Here is a 13,320-nt window from a genome sequence, read left to right on the forward strand (position 1 = left end):
ATATTCAACAGAGACATATATAAAGACAATATACAATAAAGATGGCACCACAAGTAAATGGGAAACTGAAAGCTGTTTAATGATGATATTAGGGGGAAAATGGCTCACTGATGAAGAAAACTAAAACTGTACTAATACATACACAAAGATTGATACATAAACATGAAATGTTCAACTATAAACTTAATAGATGAAAAAGTAAGAGGAAATCTCTATGAATTAAGAGTAGAGAGCTTCTTTTTTTTTTTTTTTTTTTTTTTATTCATTTATGATAGTCACAGAAAGAGGGAGAGAGGCAGAGACATAGGCAGAGGGAGAAGCAGGCTCCATGCACCAGGAACCTGATGTGGGATTCGATCCCGGGTCTCCAGGATCACGCCCTGGGCCAAAGGCAGGTGCCAAACCGCTGCACCACCCAGGGATCCCTTGAGTAGAGAGCTTCTTAAAGAAAACCTCAAAAGCATAAACCATAAGACAAAGCGAGTTGATTAATTTCATTTAAGGGCATCTATCCAATGAAGAACAGCATGAACAACATCAATGAGCAAATAACAAAATGGAAGATATGTGCAGTGTTGAAAACTGACAGAGAAGGAATATCCAACATTTTCAAGAACCTCCCAAAAATGAATTAGAAAAAGGCAATAGCTTATAGAAATCAAAAGCCAAGGCCCAATTAATAATATGAAGAGATGTATAAACCCATTAGTAACCAGAGAAATGCAAATCAATACAACATTGCTCTAAGGCTTGACAATCATTGGCAACAATAAAAAAGCTGGATAATGCCCAGAAAAGTAGGATACAGAGACACAGGGATCCTCATGCACCACCGATAGCGTGACCTGGTGAACCTATTTTCTATGGCCATCCAGCAGAACTTTGCCAAATTATACAATTTAGTCAACTTGTATAAGACTACTCAACTAATCAAGACTACTATGAAGTGCATACTATTTGACTCATACATTACTCTTCAGGAATAATCTGTGGAGGAAGTAAGAACCTAACAAGTGGGGGATCCCTGGGTGGTGCAGCGGTTTGGCGCCTGCCTTTGGCCCAGGGCGCGATCCTGGAGACCGGGGATTGAGTTCCATGTTGGGCTCCCGGTGCATGGAGCCTGCTTCTCCCTCTGCCTATGTCTCTGCCTCTCTCTCTCTCTCTGTGTGACTATCATAAATAAATTTTTAAAAAATTAAAAAAAAAGAACCTTACAAGTGTTAAAAGTTGTGATTTAAGAATAGTCACTACAGCATCATTTATAATAGAAATTTAGTAAAGCCTTAAATGTCCATCAACGGGCACCTGTTAATTATAAAGTACTCGTAAACAAAAAATACATTTAGCTTGAATGTGAAAGCACAACTTAGTCAAAGCAATTTGACCAGTCCAGGTTCCCACATTTTAGTTATGGTAGAACTGTGGCAGGAGTCACCAAATTTTTTTTGTAAAGAAACAGAAAATACATATTCTAGGCTTTGCAGGCATATGGTCTCTATCACAAGCACTCAACTTTGCCATTGTAGTTTGAAAGCAGCCACAAATAATACATGAATAAATAGACATTTATTTCCAATAAAACATTATTTATAAAAAAAACAGGTAGAGGGGGATCCCTGGGTGGCTCAGCGGTTTAGCACCTGCCTTTGGCCCAGGGCGTGATTCTGGAGTCCCGGGATCGAGTTCAGCGTCGGGCTCCTGGCATGGAGCCTGCTTCTCCCTCTGCCTGTGTCTCTGCCTCTCTCTCTCTCTCTATCATGAATAAATAAATAAATAAATAAATAAATAAATAAATACTAAAAAAAAAAACAGGTAGCAGGCTGGATATGGCCCATGGCTATGGTTTGTCTACCCTTAATTCTGGAGGAGAAGGAGATCTTTATAAGTTCTGGTTCTGCAATCAGTTACTTAGTCTTGGATAACTTATTTCTTCTATCCTATTTCATCTTATTATCGTGAGGATTAAATAGCATATGTGAGTACAAATTAGCCACTAAATGGCATAAAAATATAGCTTGCTTTTATCATTTCCAAGTGTTCCTATCATTACATTTACTTCACTCCATCCTTGTGACCTGCCTCTGAAGGTGTTTGATATGCTTTTATCTGCCTGAGAAGTGTGTTAAACATTCACAAATCATTCTACTCAGTGCTGGTCTCTGTTCAGTCTTGTGGCCATGAGTTTAATCAAAGTCTTATTTAAAAGTCATCCTCAAAAAAAAAAAAAAAAGTCATCCTCTTCAGATCATTCCTGGAGTATTCCCATTTTTATAATTTGTAGAGCTATGCAATCATACAGATCCTTATGCTTAGAAGGACCCAATCATGTCTGGTATGGGAGAGGAAAAATAATTTTTTCTCTACCCTCCAGGTTCTTTGTCCAGATCCCCCGAATTAAAAGACAGATTAACAAGAGAAAAACAAATAGAAATTTAATACCATGTATACTTCCTGTATATATGAGACCCAGAAAAACTGAGTAACTCCCCAAAATGGCTCAAGTCACCACTTTAAACATCATCTCCAGCTAAAGACAAAGGGAAAGGGAGGCTGGTTTCAGGAGGTAACCAGGCAAAGGATGGTCATCAAAGGTAAGGTCATTATGCAGATCTAAATCCTGGCCTTCTCCATTGATAAGAGTTTCTAGAGATTAGGTCATCTTCTTCTTCCTGGTACAGGCAGAGAGATACCCTTACAAATGGAAATTTGCCTTATAAATGTAAATATATCTTACAAAAGGGTAACTTTTACTCAGTTTCAGAGCTTCTCCTGAATTTTTGTTTGTTGAAAATAATCAGCTGAAGATAATCTTTATGCCAAAGAGGCATATTTGCAGGTGGCAAATTCTACACCCTTCACTGGTTTAATGTTGTATTGTTTCTGTCTTTAAATTCTTGGTTTTGGGGACGCCCGGTGGCTCAGCGGTTTAGCGCCTGCCTTCGGCCCAGGATGTGATCCTGGAGTCCCGGGATCAAGTCCCGGGATCGAGTCCCACATCAGGCTCCCTGCAAGGGGCCTGCTTCTCCCTCTGACTGTGTCTCTGCCTCTCTCTGTGTGTCTCTCATGAATGGATGAATAAAATCTTAAAAAAAAATAAATCAATCCTTGGTTTTTGAACAAGGGGCCCTGCATTTTCACAAACTATGTAGCTAGTCCTGCTCATACACCCCAGGAAGAAAAACTAACTTCCCATTCCACATTTGTAACACCTTCAAAGGATGCCTGGGTGGCTCAGAGGTTTAGTGCCTGCCTTTAGCCCTGGGCGTGTTCCTGGAGTCTCAGGACCGAGTCCCACATCAGGCTCTCTTCATGGAGCCTGCTTCTCCCTCTGCCTGTCTCTGCCTCTCTCTGTGTGTCTCTCATGAATAAATAAGTAAAATAAAAAAAACTTTCAAGCCACAAAATGTTTGATGATAAGAAAACTTAAATGACCTCTATACCTATGTATATAACTCTACAGAAATATTTCCTGTATTCTTTTATCTCTTGAGTCTAATCTGCCTCAAAGAAAAGAAGGAAAACTCTTTAAATTATGTTAGGTATATGGAACTCACCAAATTGGCAGAAATAAAATAATAGATTACAGATGCTTAGCTATAAATATTAAAGGTTATTTTTGTTTTCTTACTGGAAATATAAAAATACTTGATCCATGAAAGTAATCTTAATAAATATTTTTTACTGTTATGATAGTATTTGAATTTAAAATCAAGTCATAATTATATAATATTTGCATAGCTATAAATAACTTAGCTATTTTGTGGTCAAAATGCAAATACATACTTTTAAAATACTAAATTAAACTTTTCCTAGGAACTCACTTTGCTATTAAGATAGAAAACAAGAGGGTGCTGGTTTGAATGTGAGAGGCAGCAAAATACGTGTAGGGGTTCAGAACAGACTGCTCTCCCAAAATGTGCCACGTTGGCATGTGGATTATCTTGAAGTCGGAAGACACTTAAGACTCTACAGGCTCAAGAGAAACTTTTGCACTCTCTTAACCACACAGAAGCTAGATTGTTTTTTTTTTTTCTCAGAATAAGGGTTATTAACAGAGATCAATTTTATCTGAGTGACCCATCTGTATGATTGGGCAAACATCTAACTACCAAACATCTGCCTTTTTTTTTTTTTTTTATCATCCTATGAGGTGCATTCCTTTCCTTTGAAATCCCAGGCCCTATCCCCTTCTCCTTGGTTCAGAATGACATACGTACCTCATTTTGCCTGTCTTTGGAATTTCCATGTCTAGGTAGATTCCTCAACAATACACCTATTAAATTTGATTTTTCTCCTGTTAATCTGTCTCATGTCAATTTGTTTCTTAGTCCAGCCAGAAGGACCTTTGAGGGTACAAGAATTCTTGCTTCCCAACATACGTAACCCTAAAATATGCCATTTTGGCATGTGGATTATATTAAGTTTAAGGCAATCAAAATCCAGAAGACTCAAGAAACTTTTACCTCTTCCTTAGCTACCTAAAAGAATTTAGATAGGGGGTCTGCCCTGGAAAGAGCTATCACCAGAGAGAACTTTTTACCTGAAAGATCTGTATGGCAGGGCAAACACTTAACAAACATCTGCTCTTATTGGTCTTTGAATTATCCTCCTCCCCTTTGAAGCTCCAGGCCTCTATGCCATTCTTTAGCTCACCTGACTGAGCCTCATTCTAAACCTCAACAACATTCATTTATTCATCAAACTAATATTTAATCAGCGTGTACTATGTAGCAAATGTCATGCTAGGTACTAGAAGACTTTGCTAAAAAAGACATAGCTCCTGCCTGAAACATTTAATACTCAAGGTGCTGACTTGTCCTTGTGATGGGGGAACAGAGGACTAGCTGAGGACAAAGCACATTGACAAGTCCTTGAAACAGGAGAGTGACATTCCTCTACAGACTCAACTGCCTCAATGTTCATACTTTGCTAAGGGCAGGAGGCAATCTTAGCCCGACCTCCAGGATCCTGTAAGTCTACTTTAACATATAAAAATTCCTTTACAGATTTCCTTTATGTCTACCCCTCAAGATACATGTTGGCAATCATCCTCCAAGCACATGGCCCACCAAAACACATCTGAAGGGTCTCATGACTCAGGTTTTATTAGATGGTAATAAGGGGGGGGTTTCCCCCTCAAGGTCCTGGAAACCTTGCTTTCAAAATTCCTTAGAGAGTAAACTATTCTCAAACTCCTCCCAACTCCCAGGAATATAATCAGCCACCCCTCACAGGCCCGGGGCAGCAGCCCTTCCGGCCCACAGGTCCTGTCCCCGTGCTTTAATAAAACCACCACCATTTTGCACCAAAGACATCTCAAGAATTCTTTCTTGGTCGTCGTGGGCTCCAGAGCTCACCTATATTCCAAAACTTCATCACTTGGCTCTCATATTCTTATGGAGCTCTTATACATATGCAATTAGTTTTTCTCCTGCTAATCTGTTTTACACCAATATACCAGACAAAAAATCTAGGAGGGTAAGGGAAAAATTTTTCCTCCCCAACAAAGCTTCAGTATTTTACTCATACTGTCTGGTACACAGAGGAGCATCAGTTGATTATGTTTGCCCAGAAAGTAAGTGTGAACAATGACTGGTTCTATTTTAGAAGAGAGGAAGCTGCTAGTGGGGGACATAGGCATTGCCTAAGAGTAGCAGCACGGTCTCAGCGATCTGCCTTTGGTTTCCAAATCACACTGATTCCAGCACTCTACAATTAGATATTCAAAGTAAATGGAGAAGACCAGCATTGTTTCTTTTAAAGGAGGGCTACTTCTTAGGGATCCCTGGGTGGCTCAGCAGTTTGGTACCTGCCTTCAGCCCAGGGCATGATCCTGGAGTCCCGGGATCGAGTTCCATGTCAAGCTCCCTGCATGGGGCCTGCTTCTCTCTCTGCCTCTCTCTCTCTCTTTCATGAATAAATAAAATCTTAAAAAAAAAAAATAAAGGAGGAATACTTCTTTATTTATTTATAATGGGGATAAAACGTTCTTTCTTCAAAGGAAGCATATTTAGATACAATGAGCCAATCCACTTTTTGTAAGTAGCTCACAAGTCAAAGGAAGACAAAACAATATGACTTCAATAGTGTTCTAGCCAATAACAAAAGTTGTTTAAAATTAAGTTTCTACAGTTAGGTAAGCCAATATTTGCTTGTGATGTAGCCCCAGAAACATTAACCCAAGATTCACTCTGGGTTATTTATGAGAAGAATGATCTAACTTAATTACAGCCCTTGTATATAAATATGTACATACGCATAAATGCACATGTATACACACACATTCATAAAATATACACACACAGATGCACACATATAGTAGCTGTGAATATTTTAATTTTTCCTGACCATGTTATATAAAAAGCATTTCTCAGTTATGGCTGTTTCTTTACAATTCATAATATTTCTGCTGCTTGCCATATGCATATCCATAAGTAGCATTTCTAAAATTTATATGGGTGTTTCTCTTCTTCCTATTCCAGAATTTTTACCATTTACCTTAAAATGTTAATTCTTTGTGAAAGCACAAATAATGCCCACTTAACTAATTAAAAGCCTTAGCTGATGAAAGGTAATTAGTCTAGAATTTCCTTTTGTATAGCTTTGGATATGGAGGAAGACTCTCAGCAAATGGATTTAAATCAGTTGGCTTTGAATATTTAAAATTTTAGAAAATATTGGAGCATTTAGACCTTGAGATGGATTTGTCCCATCATTTATTTTAGAAATCCAAGTTTCTATGTATCTCATGGTTGGCCATCCTAACGAAATTTTATCTTTCAGGAAAGAAGCTAGTAAGAATGAGTAGCTTTTATCCTGAGTCTGACTTGAGCAGGGAGTCCCTGCTTTCTGAAAAGTCATTTTTATCTGGCATTTTCTTATTTAAACTTTCCATTAACATCTACAGTGTATCATGCTCATTACAAAGACACATAGCTTCTGAGTCTTCAAAAAAATTTTTAATTTTACTGTGTTAGATGTTTAGTGTTCTATTGGATTCTAGGCTTTGAAAATTACTATTCTATGTATACCAGAATTCTTGATAATGATAATGTGGCACACATTTGCTAATCATGCCAGATAATAAAGGAATGTTCTATTCCCATAAGAAATTACACAAGACAGCACTCATTTCCATCATATATGATCAAGGGTAATTTATACAGACTAAATTTTTTTTTTTTACTCTGGCTCAAAATTAGTTTTAGTGGATGAGGAGCTGATCCATTTCTTTAAATATAGTTTTAACTTATATGTAGTACAGAGTCTATATGAAGAAAACTTTAAAACTACACTGCAGAGCACAAAAAAAGAGAAAATTGGAATCAACTTTAAAATATATGTTTTTTTCAATGGAAAGAGTCAATATGGGGGTGCCTGCATGGCTCAGTCAGTTGAGTCTCTGCCTTCTGCTGGGGTCATGATCCCTGGGGTCCTGGGATCCAGCCTTGCTTCAGGCTCCCTGCACAGTGGGGAGTCTGCTTCTCCCTTTCCCTCTGTCCTCTCCCCCCTCATGCACTCTCTTTCTTTCTCTCTCAAATCTTTTAAAAAATCAATATCTTAAAAATATCAGTTCTCTACTACTTCTACCAGAAATTAAAGCATGACAAAATTACTATAATGAAAACAGTTTGATTCTGGCACTTAATAGAAAGATCAATGTAACAAAATAGAATATGGAAATAGAATAAAGCAATTCACAGATTTACTAAACCATAGAAGTAATATTTTATATCAGTGGAGAGAATATGGATTATTCAATAAGTATTAGAACAGCAAAATACCTGTCTGGGGAAAAAATAAAATGAATTCATTTCTCATTTCCTACAACAAATATAAATCCAAGATACATTAAAGATACATAAAGATACATTAAATTTAATAAAAATTTTTAAAAATATACATAAAAACTCAAAGTTGTCTTTTTAAAAATCATAATCGTGAGTAGGAATGGATTTTCTAATTAAGATGCAAAAACCTAGATGTCAAAAAACAGTGGCTCTCAACCTCGGCTGCACATTAAAATCGACTAAGGAACTTGTAAAAAATCCTTGAACTTCATCCCAGAAAAAAATGATTCAGGACCTCTGGGGATGGGGCCTAAATCTCTGTTTTTCTTTTGTTTTTTTGTTTGGTTGATTGATTAATTTTTTTTTAATGTTCTGCGGGTGATTCTGATACACGGTTAGACTTGAGAAAATTGCCACAAAATAAAACCTTCAGATTATTCCCATATCACTCTGGAAACTATCTCAGATATTCTTTGCCAAGAGTGGCTCAATTGCCATTTTTATTTTGCAGCTGCCACCCTCTTCTCTCAGAGGCTTGCTGCCTTCTTGGCTTTCACCCACAAACAAAAGGACAGATCCTTTCCATTTTCAGAATGTTGAAAATCTTTTAAGGGTCCCTCAGCAGGGATGCTGGCAGAAAACAGAAGGCATTTTCAAATTGGGTAATGAGAAAAGTTTAATAAAGAGGTTGTATACAGATGGAACCATTCATATCTTGGTTGCAGTGGTGATTACATGAGAATCTACATATGTGATAGAATTTTGTAGGACTATATAAAAAAAGCAGTGAATTTGAAAACTGATGTAATCCCAGTAAGGTATATAGTCCAGTCAATAGTATAATATCAATGTAAATTTTCTTATGTTGATACTCTTTCCTTTGTAAAATGTTATTGATGTGGGAAACAAAGGCAGAAGAAAAATTATTATTTTTTTAAGATTTTATGTATTTATTCATGAGAGAAAGAGAGAGAGAGAGAGAGGCAGAGACACAGGCAGAGGGAGAAGCAGGCTGTATGAAGGAAGCCCTATGTGGGACTCAATCCTGGGACCCCAGAATCACGCCCTGAGCCGAAGGCAGACGCACTCAATCGCTGAGCCACCCAGGCGTCCCAAAAAATTAAATCTCCTTATTACCTACAGCCCATTGACAAGTTCTTGAAACAGGCAGAGTGACCTTCCTCTAGGGACTTAACTGCCTCAATGTTAATACTTTGCCAAGGGCAAAAGGCAATCTTAGCCCAATCCTCATGATTCTGTAAGCCTACTTTAACATATACAAATTCCTTTAGAAATTTCCTTTATCTCTAAACCCCTTAAGATATGTGTTGACAATCATCCCCCAAGCATATGGCCCACTGATACACATCTGAAGGATCTCATGACTAAGATTTTATTAGACGGTAATAAATGACCCTTTCCCAACAATAGCTAGCCCCCTCAAGGTCCTGGAATCCAAAATTCCTTATGACTTATGCTGTCCCTAACCTCCTCCCAACTTGAAAGGATATAATGAGCCACTCCTCATGACCCCAGTGCAGCTCTTTCTGCCCACAGGTCCTGTCCCTGTGCTTTAATAAAATCATCTTTTTTGCACCAAAGTTGTCTCAAGAATTCTTTTTTGAAGGGGTAAGAAATATCAGAAAGGGAGACAGAACATGAAGACTCCTAACTCTGGGAAACAAACTAGGGGTGGTGGAAGGGCAGGAGGGTGGGGGGTGGGGGTGACTGGGTGATGGGCACTGAGGGGGGCACTTGACAGGATGAGCACTGGGTGTTATTCTGTATGATGGCAAATTGAACACCAATAAAAAATAAATTTATTATTAAAAAAAATTCTTTCTCGGCCATTGGCTTCGAATCCTAATGTCTTTTCCTACATCATTATTGTTGGGGAAAGCTGGGTGAAGGTACACAGAATCTCTCTGTATTATTTTTGCAAGTTCTTGTGAGTCCTAATTTTTCCAAAATAAAGTGTTAAAAAGAGAGACCGTTTATGAAGATGTGAGTGAGGAGCAGGAAAATCACACAAGGGATGTTGTAGCAACTCAGAATTCAACAATTGGGCCCAGTTTCCCACTCCCAGGCCTGAAATAAGAGTTGCTAGGGTTGGGAGGGGGGAGAGGGAGGGAGGAAGGGAGGGAGAGAGAGAGAGAGAGAGAGAATGAAAAGAAGCTGTATGAAAAGAGCTATCTGAGGGCGCTGTGACCTTGAGACAAGGGATGCCAAGTGGTCTAAGATACGGAATTCATTGAAAGTGGGCCTTGGCTCATTGTCTGAAATTGAGCAAAATTAGTCTGAGGGCATGAGAGGAATTGTAAAGTTTGGAGTAGCCACTGGAAGGAAATTTATGAGGCAGGGTAAGATTTTACAAGGAGTCCAATCTGGGAAAAGTAAATAATTACCAAAAACATTTGTTATCATCTTTTAAGTAATAATGAATCTCACAAACATTATATGATTGTATTAGCTGGGACTTTTCAGAGAAACAGATTCAATAGGATATATGCACATATAGAAAGATTTCTTATAGGGAATTGGCTCATGTGATTCTGGAGTTTGAGAAGTCCCAAGATCTGTAGTTGGCAAACTGGAGACCAATGTCTTGGTTCCAGTCTAAGTTTGAAAGCCTGAGAACAGGAGGAGCTTCGGGTCCTCGGAGCGTCCGGACCGCGCAGCTTGACGTTCGTCCCTGGTGCCTGCAGCATCCTCTGCTTTTTTCCCGGGCAGCGCTATGGGCGGCCAGAAAGTCACCATGTCTATTCTCAAGATCCACGCCAGGGAGATCTTTGACTCTGGTGGGAACCCCACTGTTGAGGTTGACCTCTACACCTCCAAAGGTCTCTTCAGAGCTGCTGTGCCCACTGGTGCCTCCACTGGTATCTACGAGGCCCTCGAGCTCCGGGACAATGACAAGACATGCTACATGGGGAAAGGTGTCTCAAAGGCTGTTGAGCACATCAATAAAACTATTGCACCTGCCCTGGTTAGCAAGACAGTGAACGTTGTGGAGCAGGAAAAGATTGACAAACTGATGATCGAGATGGACGGGACAGAGAATAAATCTAAATTTGGTGCAAATGCCATTCTGGAGTGTCCCTGGCTGTCTGCAAGGCGAGGGCTGTCGAGAAGGGGGTGCCCCTGTACCGCCACATTGCTGATTTGGCTGGCAATTCTGAAGTTATCCTGCCAGTTCCGGCTTTCAATGTCATCAAGGTGGTTCCCATGCTGGCAACAAGCTGGCCATGTAGGAGTTCATGATCCTTCCCGTTGGTGCAGCGAACTTCAAGGAGGCCATGCGCATCGGAGCAGAGGTTTATCACAACCTGAAGAATGTCATCAAGGAGAAATATGGAAAAGATGCCACCAATGTGGGCGATGAAGGTGGATTTGCTCCTAATATCCTGGAGAACAAAGAAGCTCTGGAACTGCTGAAGAATGCCATCGGGAAGGCTGGCTACACCGATAAGGTGGTCATCGGCATGGACGTAGCTGCTTCCGAGTTCTTCAGGTCTGGAAGTATGACCTGGACTTCAAGTCCCCTGATGACCCCAGCAGGTACATCACGCCTGACCAGCTGGCTGACCTCTACAAGTCCTTCATCAGGAACTACCCAGTGGTGTCTTTTGAAGACCCCTTCAACCAGGATGACTGGGAAGCTTGGCAGAACTTCACTGCCAGCGCTGGAATCCAAGTGGTGGGGGACGATCTCACCGTGACCAACCCGAAGCAGATTTCCAAGGCTGTGGGCAAGAAATCATGCAACTGCCTCCTGCTTAAAGTGAACCAGATTGGCTCTGTGACCGAGTCTCTTCAGGCGTGCAAGCTGGCCCAGTCCAATGGGTGGGGCGTCATGGTGTCGCATCGCTCCGGGGAGACCGAAGATACCTTCATCGCTGACCTGGTGGTGGGACTCTGCACTGGGCAGGTCAAGACAGGTGCACCATGCAGATCCGAGCGCTTGGCCAAGTACAACCAGATCCTCAGAATTGAAGAGGAACTGGGTAGCAAGGCCAAGTTCGTCGGCAGAAGCTTCAGAAACCCCCTTGCCAAGTAAGGTCCAGGTGGCGCACCCTGTGGTCCTGAGTCAGCTCGTTAGACCTCTGCTCCCCCGGCCAGCTCGAGGCCCCCAGCCCAAAGTGGCAGGGCCCTGTGCTAGTTAGCTGCTCTCTCCTTTCCCCGTGATGTTCTCAAAGCTTCCTTAGAGTTGCTACAGAAGCCAGACTTGACCATCTGGAACCCTGCTGGGAACCCTAGCTCTGTAAACATGTGATTGGTCCAAATCATTGCTTTCTCACCTCACTTCCACCAAGCGTCTGGAGCCAGGTCTGTCTATGTAATAATCTCAAGGTGTCCACAGGCAAGATCCCCAGTGGTTTTATGTGCAGAATAAAAAGGCCTCAGTGACCCATAAAAAAAAAAAAGAAAGAAAGAAAGAAAGAAAGAAAGAAAGAAAGAAAGAAAGAAAGAAAGCCTGAGAACCAGTACAGTTGATGGTATAAATTGCAGTCTGAAAGCTGACATACTCAAGAGCCCAAAAAACTGGATGTTTTCATTCAAGTCCAAAGGCCAGAAGGAACTTCCCAGCTCAAAACAGTTGGTTGGCATTTCCTCTTACTTGTGTGAGAGTCAGCCTCTTTGTTCTATTCAGATCTTCAGCTGATTGGATGAGGCCCACTCACATCTGAAGCACAATCTGCTTCAGTCAGTCTGCCAATTCAAAAGTCAATCTCATCAAGAAGTTTCTTCACAGACACACCCAAATATCTGGGCACCTTGTAGCCCAAAGTGACACATACAATTAACCATCACAATTATGAACATACAAATCTTTCTTACCAAGGAGTAACTCACCAGAATAGATAGTTGAAGGCCCCATTACTTTGTTTCACTCATAGTGAGATACTATGAGTAATAAAACTCTTGGATACAGTCACTGACAGAGTCTGATGATAACATTTTTTTTCTTTCATTCACGTTGGCCATCCTTTCCACAAAGGCTAAAAATTAATTGAATTCAAATATATTTTGCCTTGAGTAATAACTTGGAAATGTGCTCACCGGCCTAAGAGGTTCATCTATGTTTTCAGGTGGCCCCAGCAGGAGTGTACTCATACGTGCATGTTATATTCCAACAGCAATCAACCTGATATAAACCACACAGAGCTCTTAATCTAAGAAGTGGCGACTCAGAGAGGTAACATTCTGGGCACTTATGTTGCCTATGCTTTTGTAAGCCAAATGTTACCTTTTTTAGAAGAGTAGGTAGTTGACCTTGAATCCCACTATGCATGCCACAGACTACAACTAAGATATGATTCTTGATGCTACTGCCACTTTTGCACTCAAGGGGCTATTGCCTTTCTCTTGGATCCTCTATCACCAGGGATGGTAAGCCGAGAGCACACACTTAAGATATTTTGGGCATATATAAAAAAAAAAAGGCCAGGTATCTACTATATGCATGGAAAATGTTCTTTTTCATGTATTTATTCATTTAGTCAACCTGTATTTACTGAGCACCTATGAT

At 40.3% G+C, this 13,320-nt stretch overlaps 1 pseudogene; it reads left to right on the forward strand.

The window, feature by feature from the left end:
• Nucleotides 1-10,439: 10,439 nt before the first annotated feature.
• On the forward strand, nt 10,440-12,257 carry LOC140627177 (alpha-enolase pseudogene; annotated as a pseudogene).
• The last annotated feature ends 1,063 nt before the right edge of the window (nt 12,258-13,320 follow it).

The sequence above is a fragment of the Canis lupus genome, chromosome X (assembly GCF_048164855.1).
Source record: "Canis lupus baileyi chromosome X, mCanLup2.hap1, whole genome shotgun sequence".
NCBI lineage: Eukaryota > Metazoa > Chordata > Mammalia > Carnivora > Canidae > Canis > Canis lupus.